Source organism: Pogona vitticeps, chromosome 4 (assembly GCF_051106095.1).
Source record: "Pogona vitticeps strain Pit_001003342236 chromosome 4, PviZW2.1, whole genome shotgun sequence".
Classification (NCBI taxonomy): Eukaryota; Metazoa; Chordata; class Lepidosauria; order Squamata; family Agamidae; genus Pogona; species Pogona vitticeps.
The window spans coordinates 126,081,488-126,102,641 of NC_135786.1; the positions used below are offsets into that span (position 1 = coordinate 126,081,488).

At 42.5% G+C, this 21,154-nt stretch overlaps 1 protein-coding gene and 1 long non-coding RNA gene across 2 annotated transcripts in view; one reads left to right on the forward strand and one right to left on the reverse strand.

Moving 5' to 3' along the window:
* Positions 1–5,111: 5,111 nt before the first annotated feature.
* On the reverse strand, positions 5,112–10,489 carry LOC144588663 (uncharacterized). Its single transcript, XR_013544312.1, has 3 exons — positions 9,690–10,489; positions 8,299–8,379; positions 5,112–7,590 (listed from the first exon to the last, which is right to left on the reverse strand). It is a non-coding gene; the product is annotated as an uncharacterized LOC144588663 (long non-coding RNA).
* An 8,342-nt stretch (positions 10,490–18,831) lies between these two features.
* The window catches only part of TMEM121 (transmembrane protein 121), a 36,738-nt gene continuing 34,415 nt past the window's right edge, over positions 18,832–21,154 (forward strand). The window contains exon 1 of the mRNA XM_072998275.2: positions 18,832–19,557. The gene's annotated coding sequence lies outside the window, so the exon portion shown is untranslated. The remainder of the gene's footprint in view (positions 19,558–21,154) is intronic.

Sequence of the window (21,154 nt, forward strand, 5' to 3'; positions counted from 1 at the left end):
AACAAGGTACTGTACAGTGGTGCCTTGACTTACGAATGCCTTGACCTATGGACATTTTGAGTTACGAACAGCTCCGTTCACAAAAATTTTCTTTGACTTGGGAATGGAGCTTTGGTTTACGAACAGAAAAAAGGCAGGGGGAAAGGGTGGGAAATTCAAATTGCTAACTGTAGCGACGAGGTTGCTTCTTTGGAGCTCTTTTGCCCCAGCAGTGTGCAATCCGAGGAGGTTGCCTGCTAAGGTAAGGTGCTTGGTTTATACTTTTTAAAAACTGGTATTTTTGCAGTGTGATTTTCATGCAGGGAGGGTTATGTTTCCATGCTGTGATAAGTCTTGGGGGGTATTTGTTTTTTTGTTTTGTTTCTCCCGCATTTCCGATGGGGTGGTGGTTCCTTTTTGGAGTGTTTTTTCCCATTTCCGATGGGTCTTGGGGCGGTTTGGTTGCTTTTTTGTTTTTTCCCCCCATTTTCGATGTGTCTTGAAATGCTTTTTGCTTTGTTCTCTTTGCATTTCTGATCTGCTCCATATGTTTTTGCAATAGTTCAGTACTAGTAGTTATATGCTGTCAAGTCAGAACCAACTTATAGCAGCCCTAATGGGAACTTTCAAGGCAAGTGAGATATTTTTAGGAGTGGTTTTTATCAATTCATAGAATAATATAATAATGGATTTTAAAAAAAAGGGTTGTGGAGTTAGAAGGGGCCTATAAAGCAATCAAGTCCAATCTTCTCAGTGCAGAAATACACATCACACTATATCTGACAGATGGTTGTCTATGTTTCTCTTGAATACCTCACATTTGGAGCACTCACCACCTCCCGAGGTAATTGGTTTCATTGTTGCACTGCTCTAATAATTAGGAATTTTTCCAAAATCTGGCTTCCTATAACTTGAGCTCATTATTGCATGTCTTGCACTCTCTGATAATCAAGAACAGATTCTACCCCTCCTCTGTATGACTCTTTCAAATATATGAAGAGTGTTATCATATCTCTCGTCAATTTTCTTTTCTCAAGGATAAAGATGCCCAGTTCTTTCAATCTTTCCTCCTAGTGCTTGGTTTCTAGACTCCTGATCACCCTCGATACCCTCCTCTAAACCTGTTCTAGTTTGTCTGAATCCTTCTGAAAATGGACACTTTGCTCAATATGCCTAACCAGCATTTGCCTTTTTTGCAGCTGAATCACCCTGTTGGATCATATTCAGATTGTTGTCTACAATAATTCCAAGAGCCTTCTCTCGTGTAGTATTTCTGAGTCAAATATCCCCCATCTTGTAACTATGCATTTGGTTCCTTTTCTTAGATTTAGAACATAGGTCAGGAAATAGGGGTAAATTACCCCAAATGGGGTAAAAGTGAAAATCCTGGGGGTAATGAGCAGAGTGCTACACCCCTACCTCCCACCCACCCCCACCCTCTGCAGCCAAATCTCAAATTGTAAGCCACCTCTCCCTGTTACTTCCTGGCTGCAGCAGGCACTTGTAAATCTTCCATTAGTTCAGAGATCAGAGATAAGCTCCTTGATTGGTTGCAGCTGTGAATTAGCCCCAGGCAATCAATCAATCAATTTGGGGCTTCTGAATAACTGCTTCCTCCGGAAATGACTGCAAACAAGCAGCAGGAGGGAAAGGAGCAAGGAGCAAGCAAGGGAAGAAAGGTGTGAGAGACCCAGGACTTCATCAAGCTTTTTTAAATGTATGTAATTGTAGAAAATTGGAGGGAGAAAATGAAGGGAGGAAATGGACGGGGTGTGTGTGTGTGTGTGTGTGTGTGTGTGTGTGAGAGAGAGAGAGAGAGAGAGAGAGACTGACTCAAAACTATGAAAAAGAACAGGCAAGAAAAAGAGAAACCTTGAATTAAGGCGGGGGAGGTGGCTTTTTAAGGTGCTGTCTAGGTTTATCATTGCTTTCTTTCCAAGAAGCAGGCATCTTTGAATTTCGTGGGTAGAAAAAAATTAATGCAACTTGCTAGGCACATTGGACACCTTACTACTCTCTATACCACACCATGGCTGGAGTGCAATGTGTTCCAGCAAAAATAGTGCACATCTTTATCAAATTTGGTGCATCCTGCTAGTCGGTACACAGCCTGTGTAGATTCAATAATATTTTTATTTTAAATAATGTATGATTTCCTTCCTTTTGAATCAAGGGGGTAATGTCGGCATATATAATTTTTTTTTGGGGGGGGGGGTAAAAGGTAAAAAAGTTCCCTGACCCCTGATTTAGAACGTTGCACTAATCCCTGTTAAATTTCATTCTGTTATTTTTTTGTCCAGTGCATAAACCGATCAAGATCTTTTTGAATTTTGAATTTTGTTCCTGTCTGCCAAGGTATTGGTGATTCCAACTAGTTTTGCATCATCCCTGTACTCCCTCATCCAACTCATTAATAAAAATTTTGAAGAGCAGGACCGAGCCTTGTAGTACCTCACTTGTTACCTCCTCCCAGTTTGAGAAGAAGCCATTGATGAGCACTCTGTGTATCCACCTGACAGTTGTTCTGTCCAGCCCACACCTGGTTAGCTTGCTAATCAGAATATCATGGGGGACTTTGCCATAGACTTTGCTGACATTAAAAAAATATGTATACAACATTCCCACCATCTACCAGGAAGCTTAACTGATCAAAAATGATATAAAATTAGTCTGACAGGATTTGTTTTGACAAATCCATGTTGGCTTCTAGTTACTATTGCATTGTTTGCAAGATGCTTGCAGAGTGACTGCCTTATAATCTGCTCCAGAATTTTCCCAGGGATTGATGTCAGGCCTACTGGCCTGCAGTTCCCAGGTTCCTCCTTTTTGCCCCTTTTGAAGATAGAGACAGCATTGTCCCTCCTCCAGTCATCTGGCACTTCACCCATCCTCCAGGATTTCAAGAAAATAAAAGACATTGGTTCTGAGAGTTTTTCAGCCAGTTCCTTCAATACATTTGGATGCTGTTCATTGGGTCCCAGAAGATTTGAACTCATTCAAAATAAAAAGACATTCCTTGGCTCTGTTTATCAGTCTTGAACTGCACTCCTATCCCCTCTCCTGTACTTTACAAATTGCCTGGAGGGCTGTATCTTAAATTACTCATGTTTCTTTCACCTATTTTCATTCATTCATCTGAATCTAATCTAGCACTTTATATGATATATGCTGCATACAGATTGAATGGATAGGGAGACAAAATAGACCCTTGTCTCACATCTTTAGCAGTTAGAAATCATTCTCTCTGTTCTATCCTGTCATTACCCTATTCTCCTGAGTCAATATTAATCACCAGGACAATCAAATGTTGTGGCACCCCCATTTCTTTTAGAATGAGCCATAATTTCTCATGACCCACACAGTCAAAAGCTTTGCTTTAGCCTGCAAAGCACAGACTGATCTTCTTCTGAAATTCTTTGGTGCACTTTACTAACCAATATATATTGATGCACAAAGTCAAAGGCTTTACCATAGTCTATAAAGTGCAAAATGACTTTCTTCTAAAGTTCATTGGTACATTTCCCATATGGTCTCTCTTGTTTTTCTGAATTCAGCTTGAATATCTGGTCTTTCCTCCTGCATATGAGCTAACATTTCTGTTGTATCATTTCTTGAGTATCACTTTGCTGCACATGAAAGGAAAGCTATGGCCCCATAATTGATGCAATCTTTGCCATCTTTTTTCTATGTACTCAATGTTTCTAGTTTGTGGGCTACTATTTTGTTTTCCATATTTGTTCACATATTTTTGTTATTTGTACTGAATCAGTCTCTGCAGCTTGTAATAGCCCTTGAAGTATCCTAGTGACTTACATCTCTTCTGTATAGATTTCAAAATGTAGATTGAATCTTCCTTTCATTTTATCCCAATCAGAGAACCTATTCTCCTGTTGATCTTTCAGTATTCATAATCTAGACTGAAACTTTTCTTTGATTTCTTGTATTTTATGGAAAACATCACTCATTTTCACCTTTTTACTGTACTGTATCGTTGCAATGATTATTACGTTAGTTCTATTTTGTCCTGTTTGCAAGTTGTGCAAACTTGAGGATTCTGCACTTATTTCTGTCACTTTTAGCTTTTTTTTCTGTCATTCACAATTTCAAGAGTTTCATCAGTAATCCATCAAAGCTTTTCTTTTCATTATAGAAATGAGATTTTGATTTCTCCCTTCATAATATCTCTAATTTCAGTCCACAACCATTCTGGTTCATGGACAATGGAGTTTGGTAATGCAAATCTGCATTAGCAGACATTAATAACCGAAATTAGCTGCTTGGAAAATGGAAGAACCTGACCACAAATCTCCCTAGCATGTCCTCTTTGACCTTCAGATGCAGCAAATGATTTTATAGGATGTAATCAGGAGAGCTGTGTTCATAGAGGAAGGTTGCCATTATGTTCCGTGGGCTCTCTAATTTGCCTGCCTCCTCCATGACTTCACAGCTGGGCTGCTTTCCTTCTGCACCTGTCATCTAGGAAGGCCTCATCCACGCCCAGGCATTGTTATTACAAAGAAAATTAGATGCCTTCTCATTGCTAACTTTTCTGCTTTGTGCTAACCCTTATTTTAAATCACAAGTACAAGTTTGCAGCACTGTAATCACTATGTTTTAATTTAGATTTTTTAATTGCCTAAGCAGTTGCAGTACAGGGATTTGCAATTGTTTTCACGGCCGAGGGGAGCAAAGTTCTCCCTATAAATGGCAATCTGCCTTTTTTATGCTCTTGGCAAGCTCCCTAGACCGTACCCTCACCTCTTCTCAATAGGTTTTACATTTGTCCCCTCCATCTGTCCCACCCACCCCTTGCATCCATTTCCTTTTTCACTCACTCTGTCCTAATGAGCTTTCAAAATTCCAGTGTTTGTTTTCTTACCTGCTGATTTTGGTGCTCAGGACAACTAAAGTTTTTTATTATTATTTATTATGGCTGTAGCTGAATGAGTTCTTGATAGTGAACACAGATCCACTAGATCAGACCTGGGCAAAGTGCGGCCCATGGGCCACATACGGCCCATGAGCCGCTCTTGTCTGGCCCACCGGTCGTCGCTCCAGTCCGGCCCAATACCACAAAAAAAACTTTAGTATTTGTGAAGATTAACAAGTTTAAAATAAAAACAATCATAATATCGCTGTTTCATTTTAAAATAAAAACAATCATTACATCACTGTTTCATTTTATTTTTAAGTAAAGTTGGTACGGCCCCTGGACACAGTTCAGATTTTTCATGTGCCCCCCTATAAAAATTAATTGCCCACCCTACACTAGATCAATAACACAAACATTTTATTCCTTCACAGCATCTATTCAAACACTTATACCTAAAGCCTTCCATTTCATAGTTGTACTTTGATGCATCAGGAGTGCAGTCACATGGCACCATAATACATTTATTACAGCCCAAAATGTTAGAATTCATTTCTTTTGACTGTGTGATCATTACTACTATTGTATTGTGCATCGATGCATATTTTTATCCCACTGTTTTCCCGAAAATAAGACCTAACCTGAAAATAAGCCCTAGTGTGATTTTTCAGGATGCTTGTAATATAAGCCCTACCCAAAAAATAAGCCCTAGTTAAGTAAAACCCTGTCCCACTGTCGTGCAGCAAACAGAAGATGACATTACTGTATTTGAATAAATGTAGATTGTTGTACATGAAAAAATCCCCTGAAAATAAGCCCTAATGCGTTTTTTGGAGCAAAAATTAATATAAGACCCTGTCTTATTTTGGGGGAAATATGGTAATAAAGTGACCATTTAATACAGTAATAGGCAGCCTCGCCTCACTCCATTATAACCCTTTTTTAATAGATGAGTTGTGCCAACACACTGATTTTGTTAGCAGAATAAGTGGCAGCAGGTAAGTTAACAAACATAAGGATTCAGCCCCTGAAAATGAGAGTAATTGGAAGATCACACTTCCTCCTGTGGAAAGAAGTTACATCCAGTTTTTTCCCCTAATAAAATTAGAAAGCTAGTGTTCATTAGAGAAATATAGTGATAGAGATAGTTTCCCATTTTGCTTGCTGAAGATCAAAATTAGGACCTTGGCACTCCCAAACCCCTTTCTGAACCCAGTTTTGAGACACTGCCTTGAGTACTACTTGCCTTCCCAGGGAAGATGAGAAGCATGTGACAGAATTTGGTGTTCTGTCTTATAAATCCATGATAACAATGATATAACTCAGTGTAGGGTACTCCTTTTATTAGATCTATGGTTCTTGTTGTATTATGTAATGGTTTATGAATATTCATGTTGCTGAGAGGCAGAGTCAAGAGAGATGCTATAAGAGGCGGGGTCAGAGAGTCAGAGGGGGGATTAAGTGAGAGAGAGTCAGTAAGAGAAATGTAAGAGTCAGTGTGTAGAGAATAAGAGAGAGAGTAATAGAGTGTGTAGTTTGGGAAATTTAGGTGTGCTTAGCTACTGAAGAGATTTATGAATCCCTGTAATCAATAAACCAAATTTTTATTTAAAAGAACTTGAAGTATGGACCTGAATCTTTCTGAAGTAAATGGTGGTTTAGAGATCACCTGGTGGCAGCAAGTGTAAAAGAACAGAGTGTTTGCCTTTGTGTGCTCTGAGGCTTGAAGGTCAAGCAAAGGGTCACGAGGGTGGACGCCACACTCAGCTATACCACTCCCCTTCGAAACCAATACAATACTCATGAAAAACGAAGCTACCTTCCTGACCCAGGTATTCACTGAAGAAAAACTCATAAAACTCCTGCACAGGTTAGAGTGGCTTTATTTTCTCCCTTAGGGGAGGATGAAGGTGGTCTCAACTGGCTCCTTGGATTTATATACAACTGAAAATATTGATGTAAAGAAAAGAAATAAGAATGTCTGGGTCAGCACACAGGGGTTATTGGTCAGGAGCGAATGGCTTGTCACTACATTGAATTCTCTGCTCTCCCCCTTTTTTTTTCCTTCTGGCACGTTTGCAATCTGAATTACTGCATCCTTCCCCAGACCCACTGGTTTCTATCAGCCATGCTCCTTAACTGCACTAGTCATAGCAAAGGATCTGTGCACCTGTGAACTATGCACAATGTGAACGTGGGTGCAACTTGTTGGATTACAAATTGTGCCAGCTTGCCATTCTACTCTGAAGTAGGAGGTGGGGTGGTGATGATGGTGATTGCTCAGATGAACTCTTGTGTTTTCAGGAGAGAGGTTTCAGGAAAGGAGGTGACATCTCCCAAATTCTCCAGACTGCTTGTTTTTCATCTGGTGTCATTTTAGTGGACTGAAATTCTACAGAGTTTTGTTTTTCAAACCCTGCTTTTGGAGAAAAGCTTGAAGGAAAAGAGAAATATTTAAGCAGTAGGATATTCAAAGCTGAGAGCTTTTTAAAGATTGCTTTACACTTTGGGAGCATTGAAGACTTATGCACAAACATTTGGGGATACTTCAGCTGCTGGAGTCCAATTCTCTTTGACCAGTGTTCTTCATCGTAAAACTAGACCTTGAGAGGAATGTGACCCACAAATGAGTTTCCACAGAGGTATGTGCTTCAACAGTTAGATTTGCAAATTAAACCTCTGCTGCACACACCATTGTAAAAATTCCGGTCCGTTTAACTCTGGTGGGTCCAATTTGACACCTGTTAGAGAGAGAGAAGAAAACACCAACCCAATACATAAAATTGTCTTTTGAAATTATAGGGTAAGGATAATCAAAGAGTACAAATTCTGCAGAATTGGAGATGAACACAGCATTTGTGCTCAGATCAATTCTCTCCATAGTAAAAGAAAAGCCATTCCTTCATAGGGATTTCATCTCATTAGATGAAAATGTCCTGGCTTCTTGGATGGTTTATATGCAGTTCACTCTGGTATAACCTTGTGCTTCATGGTACGTTTTCAGCCTTGTAACACGAACTGACACATTTCATATAAACATCAGTATTATACTGATTATATGAATACAACAGCAGGATAGAATAGCAGCTTTGTATTTTTGAGAACAAAGGGTTAAGTTGCTATATGTTATTATAAGTGCTTTCAGTGTATGAAATGTCAGTTCAATCTTTTCCTCTTATTTCCCCGGGTGCTTGGGAGGAGGAGAGAGCATCCTTGAGAAGCGCTTAGAAGAGGAGTATTTTAAGGGGAAAGTTCCTTTTGAATAAGCTCTTTTATGCTGTATGCTGGCATATGGCTTTTAAGAGAAAATATGTCTGTGTGTACTGTATTTAAAGAAAATATATTGAAAAGGAAAAAGGGGGGAAACCGTTTTTTCTATAATATCTCAAGCTCTAAATATTGACTAAAAAGAGTCTAGGGTAAACCTATGGAAAGCAAAAACTACACACCTTGCCAAATGGATGATTGCTGAAGAGTATCTGCCACCAGGACGAGATTCTAGCTGGACCATCTGGAAGTCACTTGCTAGACTACAAAGAAAAGTAGGAAGATCAAAGAATAATCCAGTAAAATGGGGCTACTTGGATGCAGGACAAATTTTCTATGACTGTGGAGAAATTCAATCAGTGCAGCACTTGTGCACATGTAATTTATGCTCCACCATGTGTACAAAAGAAGATCTAGAAAATCTTCTTTTGGTAACACTATTGAATAAGTAACACTATTGAAGTAGACTGCTTCTAGTCAAAACTAGTCTAATAATCTTAACATTTAAAAAAACATTTTACTTATATTTCATATACAGTATGTCCATAAATTTAAATTGTGCAACACTCTGACATGAAAACAGAAAGAGCCATCAGACTACAAGTCAGAAAGTGAAGGATGCAAAGTGCAAGACAGGCAGGTGAGGGAGCTTATGCTGTGACTGCAATCCTGTTGTATGGCATAGTTAGTCACACTAGAGTAGGGCCATTGACTCAGTGGAAACTCCTCCGTATGTTCTATTGATTCAAATGGGCCTACTCTAATTGTGACTTTAGCATAGTAAGTCCCAATTCACTGGGCCTGCTGAAGTGTGACACCTACACAAAAAGGTAATAAGCATATCATCTTGCTTGGTGCTTAAATACAACAAGATGACACACTGCTAGCTGGCATTCTGTATCAACGACTAGCAGGTTGGTGGGTGTTAGGTAGGCATTGTTACCTTCTTTCCTTCTGAATAAATCACAGCAATTATATTCATCAGGTGACAATCTAAATATGTGTCAGCAGCACCATCCATCCATCCATCCATTCATCCATCCATCCATCCATCCATCCATCCATCCATCCATCCATCCATACCCTGCTTTTCTCCTTAAAAACTACCCAAGGCAGCTTGCATCCTTGAAAGACAATACTTAAAGCTGAAAACAATGAGTATACAACAGTGGTTTACATCATCAATAGACAATATTTAAAGCTAAGAACAGTGAGTCTAAAGAGGCAGCTTACATCATTAAAAGACAATGTCAAAGGTAAAATAATCAGTATGCAAATACTAAAGAGGAAGAAATAAATGCCACTGTGAGAGATGGCATGTATCATACTGTTATGTCTTGAGATCAACTCCGCTGTTGTCCTCTCCAGGTTTTTCGTTGGGGCCAGGTGGTTCTGTCACAAAAGGGTGACTACTGGTTCTTTTGTATCCCAGGAAGAACAACATTAAACAGCAAAGAACCTCACAAGACACATTAATAAATGCAAAAATAAATATACTTTATTACCTATTGATTACAATTCTAAATAAAGGGGCTTCATGCATTCAGCACATTCACACCACATACATACTCACCAAAGAGAGAAGATTTCTTTATTTGCATTGTCCAAGTTCCAAAGAAAGTAATTAGTTCCAAAAGCCTTTTGGTCTCAGCAGACAGACAGATGGACTAACAGACAAACAGATAGACTAATGTTTTCCCAGACCCCTCTTCTTATATTCTATTTAGGCAGTTTTTTTAAATAGAGCATGCGTAAAAGACATTTCTTTGTCTCAAGTTGCTCACAGGGCATATGTGGTAGAGAGTTCTTTAGATATATGGTCCTTATCACTTATTGTGAAGTGTGGAATGCTTAACATGTCTTCCATCACTTAATGGACAGGTGTGGAATCTGCTTTGCTCAGGAGGATCTTCATACCAGGGTCTTCTTAATCCCCTTTGCTCTACTCCCACTGGCAGATGGTTTTTGTCAATTTAGTTCAGAATGTTAACAGTTCAAAAGTTGAATCTCTCACAATGAGGGCTTATAGCCAGAAATACAAAGTCCCATAGTTCCTCTGGCTCTGTTGGTCTCCATCTTTGTGTCCTAACACTCTCTGGTTTTTCATCTGATCCAGGCCAAACATGCACATTCATCACAGTTGAGCTTGGCTCCCTAGGATAACAGCCTCAGAGGATAACTTTCCCTCCCCCCCAATTAGCAAGGATGCTGGGCAATTAGCCAATAGGGAAGGGGGGGAGTCGGAAACCCTCCATTGGTGGGTGGTGGTTTTTATATATGTATGTGTGTGTGTGTGTGTGTGTGTGTGTGTGTGTGTGTGTGTGTGTGTGTGTGTGTGTGTGTGTGTGTGTGTGTGTGTGTGTGTGTGTGTGTGTTTTACGTTGTTGCCATTAAACCGAGTGGAATTACTCCTGCGTATGCGGCTCTTTATTGGTATAGAACCCACTACAGAATACATACACATTACAATTTTTATTTATCTTTACCAGGATTTTCTGGAAAATTTTGAAGAGGGTTTTTCCACCACCCAAGTTCCAATACAAAATGTAAGGCTGAAAGGAAACAGCTGAACATAGTAAGGAAGGACAAAGAATGGAAGAGAGCTCATTATTCCCCTCCACTACACATTTATTTTAATATAAACACTAGGTGCCAACCCATAGTTGTATGTTTGTTAGGTGCGTGTGTAGGTAAAGTAGCTACAATATGTTTAACAAACATGCATACATCTAGTTTGAAGGAAGTGTAAGAGAGAGCAAAGAGCAAGTTATCACTGGATATCTGAGAGTGTTGAAACTAAATAAATTAAGGTCCCAGGTTGAAAATAGGGACGTGGTGGCGCTGCGGGCTAAACCGCAGAAGCCTGTGCTGCAGGGTCAGAAGACCAGCAGTCGTAAGATTGAATCCACGCGACGGAGTGAGCTCCCGTGGCTTTGTCCCAGCTCCCGTCAACCTAGCGGTTCGAAAGCATGCAAATGCAAGTAGATAACTAGGGACCACCTCGGTGGGAAGCTAACAGCATTCCGTGTCTAAGTCGCACTGGCCATGTGACCATGGAAGATTGTCTTCAGACAAAACGCTAGGCTCTATGGCTTGGAAACGGGGATGAGCACCACCCCCTAGAGTCGAACACGACTGGACAAAAATTGTCAAGGGGAACCTTTACCTTTACCTTTACCCAGGTTGAAAAGTGTGAGGGAACTTGAGAGGACATCAGTAAGCCAGTGGTGGCAAAAATCAGGGATGACAGGAAGAAGGTCAGGAATCCAGTAGGCAGTGATAAGGGCTAAAGAGGGTAGGCAACACAGAACAGCATGGGGTTTAGAGACTGGGGAGAGCTGTGGGCCTTTATGGATGTGGGATTCATGTGTGTAAGAAAGGGTTTGTTTGTTTGTTTGTTTGTTTGTTTGTTTGTTTGTTTGTTTGTTTATGTATGTATGTATGTATGTATGTATGTATGTATGTATGTATGTATGTATTTATTTATTTATTTATTTATTTATTTATTTATTTATTTATTTATTTATTTATTTATTTATTTATTTATTTATTTATTTATTTATATCCCGCCCAGCTGGTATTGGGACCACTCTAGGCAGCTAGAGTTGTTCAGGGGTGATCCTGACAGAATAGGAGTTTAGAAGGAATCCCGAACTAGAGTGTATTTGTATGTGCTTGCAATAAGGAAGGCATGGAGGAATGTGTGTGTGTGCGAGTGAGAGAGAGAACAAGAACATGTTCATGCTCATTCAGGCTGAAAAAGAAGAGGTAGGAGGGAGATGGATTTGTTTGCACAAGCAATGAAGGTGAGTGGGAGTGAGGAAGAACTCCCCCCCCTCTCTCACACACACACTGCAGCTGTGGTGCTGCCCTAGTTTCAGTTTCACCATTTCTTGTTCTACCCAGCAAATCCTCTGTGGGGTAGAAGATATTTAATCAGTAGCACATCGCTGAACCTAGCAGTTACTTTTATTAACCAGCCATGCACATAGAACCATTTTAATGCCATGTATAACAATTTACCATGTTATATCTCTTTCCCTTATGTCTGAGGAAATTGACTTATCCATGAAAGCGCATGTCAAAAAAGATGTAACAGTTAGTCTTTAAGGTGCCACCACCTTTGTATCTTTCTATTTTTTATTATCATTTTTATTTTGTTTTCACCTATAACTCTTCCTCCATGCCACCACTCTATCCTAGCCAAAAACTTAGTTTTTGAAAAATGCATTGACCACAGAAGCATGGTAAATGAAGAGCCCATCCAGACAAGGTATTTGGTTGTATCTGTGTTGTCCTTTCCCATCATATATCTGAATTTACTCACTCCAAGCTTAAGTGCTTGTAGTTCGTTTTCCTTCAGTATAATGCAGATTATTTCAAGTTGTGTTTCCATACCATAGTACATCCCTTCTCTTTCTCCCAACCACCCTCTCCTTCCTTTTCATGCACTCTCCATTTTCCATTATATGTCCACATCTTGTCCTTCTCCCTTCCTTGATTTTGCCTGATTTTCCAAAAGGTCCATTTGGGAGTTATTCACCATGCAATGGGGAGGGGGAGATATTTCCCTCTTTGCAATATATTTGTGGTTGAAGTTGAAAAGTGCATATTTAGAATTATTGCCTGTTGAATGTATGCCAGAGACAAACAGTGGTTAGATAAAAGAACTATTTCCATTAGCTTCTCCTCCTCTCTGTTCTGCACCCTTCCCCTCATCCCCATCCTGATTGACTGTAGCTCAGAATTTGTCAGCAGGTCTCATTTTGGTAGTGCAAGCTTTCATTTTGTGAAGAAGGGATGCTTGTTTGTTCCTAACATAGAGGAAAGCCTGCAGAGTTTGAAGGAGAACTTAGAGCAATTTGCTCTCTTTTTTTCAGGGTAAAACAGCATCTTTTGTTGATCCTGCCAGTCATGAAGCAGAGGGCAAGAGGCAGCCCTGCTGGAGAGAACACCCCCATTCCCTCCATTTAGACAGAAAGGGAGAAGCAACTCTGCTCCACGTTGAGGACAATATTCCCACACATGACACCATGGCTGATAGCTGAGGAGATTTAACTGTACATTCTCTCATTGGAATCCAATTTGTTCAAAATGAGGAAACAGGATTACATCTGGAACAACCTGGGCTATCAAAACAAAACAAACACCAGTTCCTAAGTGAGGCAAAATAACCCTGAAATGGAAAAAAAAGTGGAAGAGTTGGATATGACCCTCCACCAACATCATGTAGATCTGCTGAACTAATCCAGTATGCATGAAAATATACTCAGGTTGGAACTCAGCTTGCTGTTCAGAATTGGATAATGCTTCAGGTTACAATCTTAGGTTACCATATTGACGGTACAAAGCAGAACCTCATTTCATTTTCCAAAATCTCTGGTGTCTCCTCCAAGTGTATAGAGTGAGAAAATCAACAAGCAACTTTGTAGCCATAGTAGCCCCTTCTGAAGATGGTGGTCTATCATATTTCTGACAATTAGGTGCAAAGGATATTGTGCAAGGTCCACTTACATTTTGTAGGGTTTTAAAATGGGGCTGTCCTTTCTCATCTGGTTTTGCCAGCAACTTATCTGTGCACATTACAAACACATACATGCACCTTGTTTAGGCTTACTGCACTACTGTTGTTTCAGGCACAAGGAGGATACATGCTTTGCTCTTTGTTTAAGAGTTGGAAAGCTGAATTTCTCGCTGTGGTTTTACTTTGTGAGCTAAAACATTGCCCTGGTTCCCAATCCTTCTCTTTCTGCATCTGTTCTCAGCATGTGTTCCATTCTTTATAAATTTGTTTCCAATGTCAAATCCTGACGGTCCTGCATCACAGTATGGCAGTCTCACCCTGAATAGACTGTAGGCCTTCTCTGCTACATGGAGATTGCATTTAAAGCTTCACTGTGCGTGGATGCGTAACACACACCAGAGGGGCTGCATGTGTAGTATGAACAAGACAGGAGGAATTCAGAATGACAATAAGACAGAAAAACATTGTGCTGCTCACAGGTAGCTTAGTAGGTCAAGGACAAATCTAGGTGACAACTGATTCCCACAAGATGCTCTCTTTTGACTTGTCAGCATACAGAAAAAGGATAGGTACTCAATGTAGAAAAGACGGTATGAAGACTAGAATGCACGTGCTAAAATCCACTGCCCAAAGTCCTATTGCTTAGAGTAATAAATTGCACTACAGTAGGCCCATTAAATCAGTGAAGATTTGGTAAGTTGACTCCTCCGTATGTTCCATTTACCCAACTTGGTCTACTCCAATCATGACTTACTTTAGGACAGGAGGTCACCATTAGAGAATGCCCATTTGACTCAATGGAACGCATGGAGGATATGATTCATTAAATCCCCACTGATTCAATGGGGCTTCTCTAGTGTGATTTACTACTCTAAGCAATAAGACTTTGGCCACTGAGGAGCTGCTTATTCATTCAGCCACAGCAGCAGACAGAAGGGTGCACTGAGAGGAAAACACAAAGGGCAAAACCATCAATCCAATGTACATAAATGAGAACAGGATACCAGGTTTTTTAAAAAAAATCTTCAAGGACAGATACCTAATCCATGAATTCTGAGAAAGTGAAATCCAAAGCTGTGTGCCTTAATAAAGATTCCCTTTAAAAAGACAAGTGTGTAATTTCTGAAGAAAATAAATTAGATTCACTTGTCTGTTTTCATGCCATATTAAAACTGGTTGATTTGCCCATCATTACAGCATCTACAATGTGGCTGAAATCAAGCAATACAAAGTGTAACACTGTTCCTATTCAAACAATTGAGCATTTCTAAACAGCCCTTCCTAAGATGTTGTATATACCAAATATATAGCCAATTATGTATTATTAAACACAGTGGTGCCTCGCTAGACGATGATAATCCGTTCCAATAAATTGCTGTTTAGCGAAATCATCATCTAGCGAAAAGCATTTCCCCACTGGAACGTATCGAAACCTGTTTAATGCATTCCAATGGGGAAGAATTGTCGTTGTCTAGCGAAGATTGGCCATAGGAAAGCCACTTTGCGAACTGCCGACCAGCTGTTTAAACAGCTGTCTTGCGAAGCTTAGGTCTGAAAACACCCATTTTGTGAGCATGGAGGGAGCTGTCAAAATTGTTGTCTAGCAAAAATTGGTTTGCGAAGCAGGGACCAAACATTGTCCAGTGAAATTCCCCCATAGGAATCACTGTTTTGCGAATTGCTATAGCGATTGCAAAAAGTCAATGTCTAGTGAAAAAACTGTCATGCGGGGTAACTGTCTAGCGAGGCACCACTCTGCATGAGTTCCATCCATTTTTACTGTCTTGATACTGCCCTCTTTCATTTACTGTTGTCACAACTCCCTTTGTCTTATCACTTGACTATTTAGGTAACCATAGGAATAAATTGTTATCTTTGATAACCTTACCCCCCCCTTCTTCCTCTTTCACTGCCACCAACCTTTAACTGCCCCACGAGTACATTTGCCCTGTCACTTAGGTCATTATTATTCCCTCCACATAACCAGTCATGAGGTGCTGAACTTCACACCACTCTGCCTGAATAGCAATAGTAAGGTTTCATTAAAATAACAGTGTCAAAAATGTTGTTTTTTCTAGCTGTAAATTCATAGAAAACTATTCTTCACATTCTGTCTCTACTCTCCCCCTCAAACTCCCAGCTCTTAAATTTAAAATCACCCTTTCCCCAGTCTGTCTACACTAGACTGCTCAAACACAGAATGCAGACAGAACTCTTCCAGACTTCACTGCCTCTTATACACACTCCTTCCTTATCTAGTTTCTCTCTCAGCAGATCAAAACCATTTTTACCAACATTCCAGATTCCTTGCTCACCCCCTTACCAAACCAATGCATTTCAGACAAAACATTTACCATCACAATATAAACAATGCATTTAAATATAACCAGGTACCACAGGTGCACTATTAAGAGTCACCATAAGTCAGAATCATATTGGTGGCATAGTAACATAATCATACTGCAAACTGACATGGGACTTAATCCTTTCCTGCATCAGGGTTCTGGAGGAGTTGTGCATTGAGAAACATGCTGGCAAAAGAGAAGAAGAGGGAGGGAAAAGGCAAAATATCACAGCACTTTAAAAAACTGGCAGTTTTATCAAAATCCACCTCCTCAGGCACCTGAAGAAGTGAATTTTGATCTACTTTGATCTTGGTGACTGTGGAAGTCGGTTCTGATGCATGAAACTTCACACTGAAATAAAACTGTTCGTCTTTGGAGTGCTCCAGTGTTCTGTGTTCCCCGTCTCTTTTCTTTTGCCAGCATGCTGAGACAAACCAACACAGACACTTCTTGGGAAATTTCTGGAAATACCATCCCTATTCATTCTCCCATCAGCAGTCAGGTGCCCTCTGCTTCCAGAAACAATTATGGGGTGTGGGTTTGGTTGTTGTGGGTTTTTCGGGCTCTTTGGCCATGTTCTGAAGGTTGTTCTTCCTAATGTTTCGCCAGTCTCTGTGGCCGGCATCTTCAGAGGACAGGAGTCTCCCCTTTTCCCCACCATGACTGACAGTTTGGGGTTAGACCATGGCAATTTGGCTTTGGAGCAGCAGAACATCAACTGAGGCCAGGGTAGAGCACACGGCGGAGGTGATACTCGTAGAGGTGATGGGAGTATTCTAGCCCTTCCTCTTCCCTAGCATTATTTAGTTGCACTTTGTCAGTTTCACCCGACTTCCTCTGAGATGGTTGAGAGCCAGCAGAGACTCATGAGTGCAGTGAGGACTTACACAAAATTTCCCAGGAGGTGGGATGGCCACTTTAGCCTGCCAAGATGAGAGGAGACCAGGAGGTGGGTGCTATATCTACCTCCCAGCCCTCTTCATTGTTCTGCACTGGAAGGGAGGAAGTGACAGCAAGAAAGAAGGAAGGAAAGAGACAGTGTGTGGGGAACCTTTTCTGGTTTTCTTCCTCCTAACAGTATCTGGGTTCAGCACCTACCGAGTGCAGCCACCTGCTGCTGCCTCCTCTTTTGTTCTTCTCATTCTTCCCTGCCTTTGAAGAACAAAACAAGAGATCCAGGTCTCTTGGGGGCAAGTATGTCGCTCCATTCTTCTTGTTTAAATTTTACAAAGCCAAGCTCTTGAATTTTGAATCATAACTATTTGGTTTGATCATGAATCCACCTCCCAGAGCATGAATTCTCTGCCACTGTTTCCTTTGCATCGTGTGAAAAGAATATATGACCTTGTGTCTGAATTCAAGAGGAGATTGAGAGTACTCTCACTCAATGTCATTACAATGTGGTGCAGTTCAGATGATCTTTGCTGCTTTTCACTCCACTCTTGAATGTCTCTGGAAATTTCTCCTGAAAATATCCTTGTTCCTTTTTTTTTAAACTCAGATTAGACCCGATTCACTTGGAATAAAAAGAGGAAAATATTGTGTCAGAATTCAAACTCTAGTAGGAAAGATCCATGAGCAAGTTATTAGATTCCTATCTGCTCCCCCCGAGATCTTGTTAAAAAAACCCCTACAAAACAAGCGAAAGAGTCCTATGAATATTAGTGCAGCACTCAAAAGTGACACTTCTATTCAACCCAGCCACGAACCAGACTCTGTACATACCAGGTTCAGCTATCTGATGCCAGGTGAAGGACTAACTTCATCTCATATTACTGCCAGAATGCTGGAAATGAAGCAAATCTTCCCTCCAAAGGAAAGAAATGCAAGAATCCAGCAATAATATAGCACAGCAGAGCTGCAACAGACACTCAGAAAGGTGAACACTGTGCCCTGGATGCACAGCATGAGCACTTCCATGATGCACATTTTTAACGAGTTCTAACTGAGATTTTGCTGGTGCATAGTAGATCAACATAAAAAATAAATAAAAATCTTAAGCGTTTAAATAAAACGGTAAGGATCAGTTTACACTTCCAGTCAGCATTAGATTCTACAACTGTTAAGGAATAACACCAACATTAAAAAGAAAGCATTCCCAAAATTTCAGTAAATCAGCAGATGAACCTTGTAGGGAAGAATCCTTATTAATCATAAAGTTATACCAAATATTCACAATACAGCATCATTTTGCTAAGCCATTTCTTGTTTTGTTATGCGTTAACTTTCATCTAGGTTATGACCCCCCAAAATAAGATAATAAGGGGCATATGATAAGAAATTAAGACTATGCTAATCTGTAAAGGGTGAACAGTGGATGACCTGTTCCTGATAAAGCCATGCTGGGTGCTGCAATATTCATCAATATTTTTTACGAACTGATATCTATGTAATACGTTGTAGCATCTTTTCCAATTTGGAATGACTGGACTGCATTTTCCCAGTTTTTCTCTCTGCCTTTGAAGATTGGGATAGTATTTGCCCATTGCCAAGAAACCAAAACCAAACCCTAGCTTTCTTCTGGATTTTTCTTCAAGATTTTTCGTTGACAGATGGTTTCAAAAGCACACCCTAGCATACCTCTAGTACCACCAGAGGTAGTTAATGTGGTCCTGAAAACTTAAACTCATATTTGGTTTCCAGCCAAATATTTATGTCTCTTGTTCATGACTGTCCATAGAAACTGTGTGATTCTGAACAGAAGTTCCTTTTTTTTTTCCAGGCAGGCACTGCGAGGCTCCCTGTCCCGCGCTGCTGCTGCTGCGGCTGGTTCCTCGCCTCCTGCCAGATGCGCACCCGCGGGGCGGGGGGGTCTTATTTGATATGAAGGCGGCCAGGCTGAGGGGAGGCCAGCTCGCCCCGTCGCCGCCTCTGCTCTCGCCCCGGAAGGCGACTCGTTCCCGGTCCTCTTGCGAGGCGTCCCGGTCGGAATGGCGCGGCTTCGCGTCCAGCTGCTGGAGAGCTCCGGTCCCGGGCACGCGAAGCTCGGCGCTTCCAGGCCAGCTCGGCCGCGCGGCTTCCTTGCCTTTCTCGGCCAATCAGACGCGCCCTGGCGCCTTTTCCACCGGAGGCGCCCGGCGGATCCGCCGAGCCTCCGTTCTTCGCCCCCCCCGCCTGCCCGCCGTTCCCGCGGCTGGCGTCATCAGATGCTACGATTTCCCTCCCGTCCACATGTGCGCGCTCCCGCCACTTCCTTCCCTCGCCCCCCGCCCCAAATCTTCCAGCCCAGGAGCCCCTCCTGCAGGAGCGGCGGCGGCGGCGGCGGCAGCTGCTGCCTTGCTTGCCTCCTCCGCGGGCTGCAGGAACGGGAAGCCCGAGGGCATCGCTGGGTGAGGCTGAGCATCCTCCGGAGAAGAGAGCGTGCGGGGGAGGGGAGAAGCCTTCCTCCTCCTCCTCCTCCTCCACGGAGCCCGTCTGTGCCCATTGGAAAGGAGAGGCCAAGAGGACGGCTCCCCCCGCCACCCGGATATATAGATGTAGATATAGGTTCTGGCAGACATATATATTCTGGGAGCACCTCTCAACGACGGAGCGGCTGAGGCCAGACATCCAGCATCCCGGACATCATCTAGGTAAGGGACCGGCGGCATCCTGGTTGTCCTCCCTCCCGCCTGGAAGGAGAGCCGCCTTTGCCGCTCGCCGCCCCCCCCCCCGCCCGCCCGCCCGCCCGCCAGGAGTCCCGGTTCCGGGGGATGTGGGCCTCTCTCATCGTATACCCTGGGGAGGAGAGCAGGCGCCTGAATCCCTAATCCTACCCCCCCACACACACACACACCTTCCGGCAAGCCACTGGGCGCTGGTGGAGGGTTGTGCTTGCATTCCCTGGGTGGCTGGGGCGGTGGGGGGGGGCGCTCGCCCCCGCACTGCAGAAAGGGCGAGAGAGCGCACCTCCGGCTGCTTGCTCTCTCCCTATCCACAAGGCAAGGCAGACGGGAGGATTGGGCTTTCCAGTCCTGCCCCCCAACCAACCCCCCTGGGAGAGCACAGCTGCATGGGCGGGCAAAGCTAGCTCCTCACGCCCTGGTGGCTGGTGTCTCTGTGGTCCCCCTTCCGGAGGATGCTGAGCCCGGCAGGCCCGGTCCTCCGCCTGCCAGAGAGTGGGGGGGGGCAGTTCATCCTCCCGGTTAGCCATGGCTTCTTCCCTTTAGTCACTCACTATGGGTGGCCCTCTGAAACCCTGCTGGTTCTTTCTGTCAGTCAGACAGGTGAGTACAGGTGAGTACAGGTGAGTAAGAGGATTAGGCAGCGGCTCCATGCATTAGCAGCCATCCTTGCCTACTTACATGCTTTTTTGGCACACTCTAGTGGTGAGCCTTGAGCTCAGGACAACCTAATCTCTCAGCTCTGCCGCCTGGAAAGGGAGAGGAAGAAGATGTGCAGGAGCAAGAAGGTAGAGGTTGTAGTTCCTGCTTATCCTTAGCACTGTCAAAGCACCCAATCTGCCATGCTGCCAGAGGAAGAGATCACCACCATCATCATCTTGGACCTGCAGAGCTGGAAGGGACTCTATAGATCCTCGTGCCCAGCCACCAGGATCACTCTATAGGGTCCCTGGGTCCCTGGGTCTCGTATGCCTCCTTTTGCTCACCAGCATTTTCCCTTTGGTGAACCTCTTTAGCCACCTTAAAAAAGGAAGGCAAGTTATAGAGATGTTTTTATGTTTTCGTGGGACAGGAAGACTGTATGTGTCTGGGGCCAATTATCCTCTGAGCCTGAGTTGGAGAAGGAGCGGTACTGCTGTTGCTCTGCACAGCACAGAGCCTGCTTTCCTACTACAGGGCCAAGCATTTTAGCAGGCGCAGCAAGTCTGTGCTCAGTGCTGGTCGGCCCTTCTGAAACCTGGGCTTCACTTGTAGCCCCATTCTTGCTACTGGCTCTTGCTGCCTCCCCCATCTCAGAGACCCTTCTTCAGTGCCCAAATCAGACTTGGATATGAGAAGAATATCAGTTAGACAGCTTGGTATGTAGTGTATATTATCTTACATATAGTAAATGGAAATGTCTTCTGGGCTTACAAATAGTAAGTATGACTGTTTCTGATGCTCATTTTAGCAATGGAGACATTCTCAGGATGAGTCATCAGACTTGTTATTTAGGTTTATAGCCAGCTGTGACTCAAGGGCAAACCACCTACCAAAGACCTCTCACTGCCACTAACATCATTTGGCA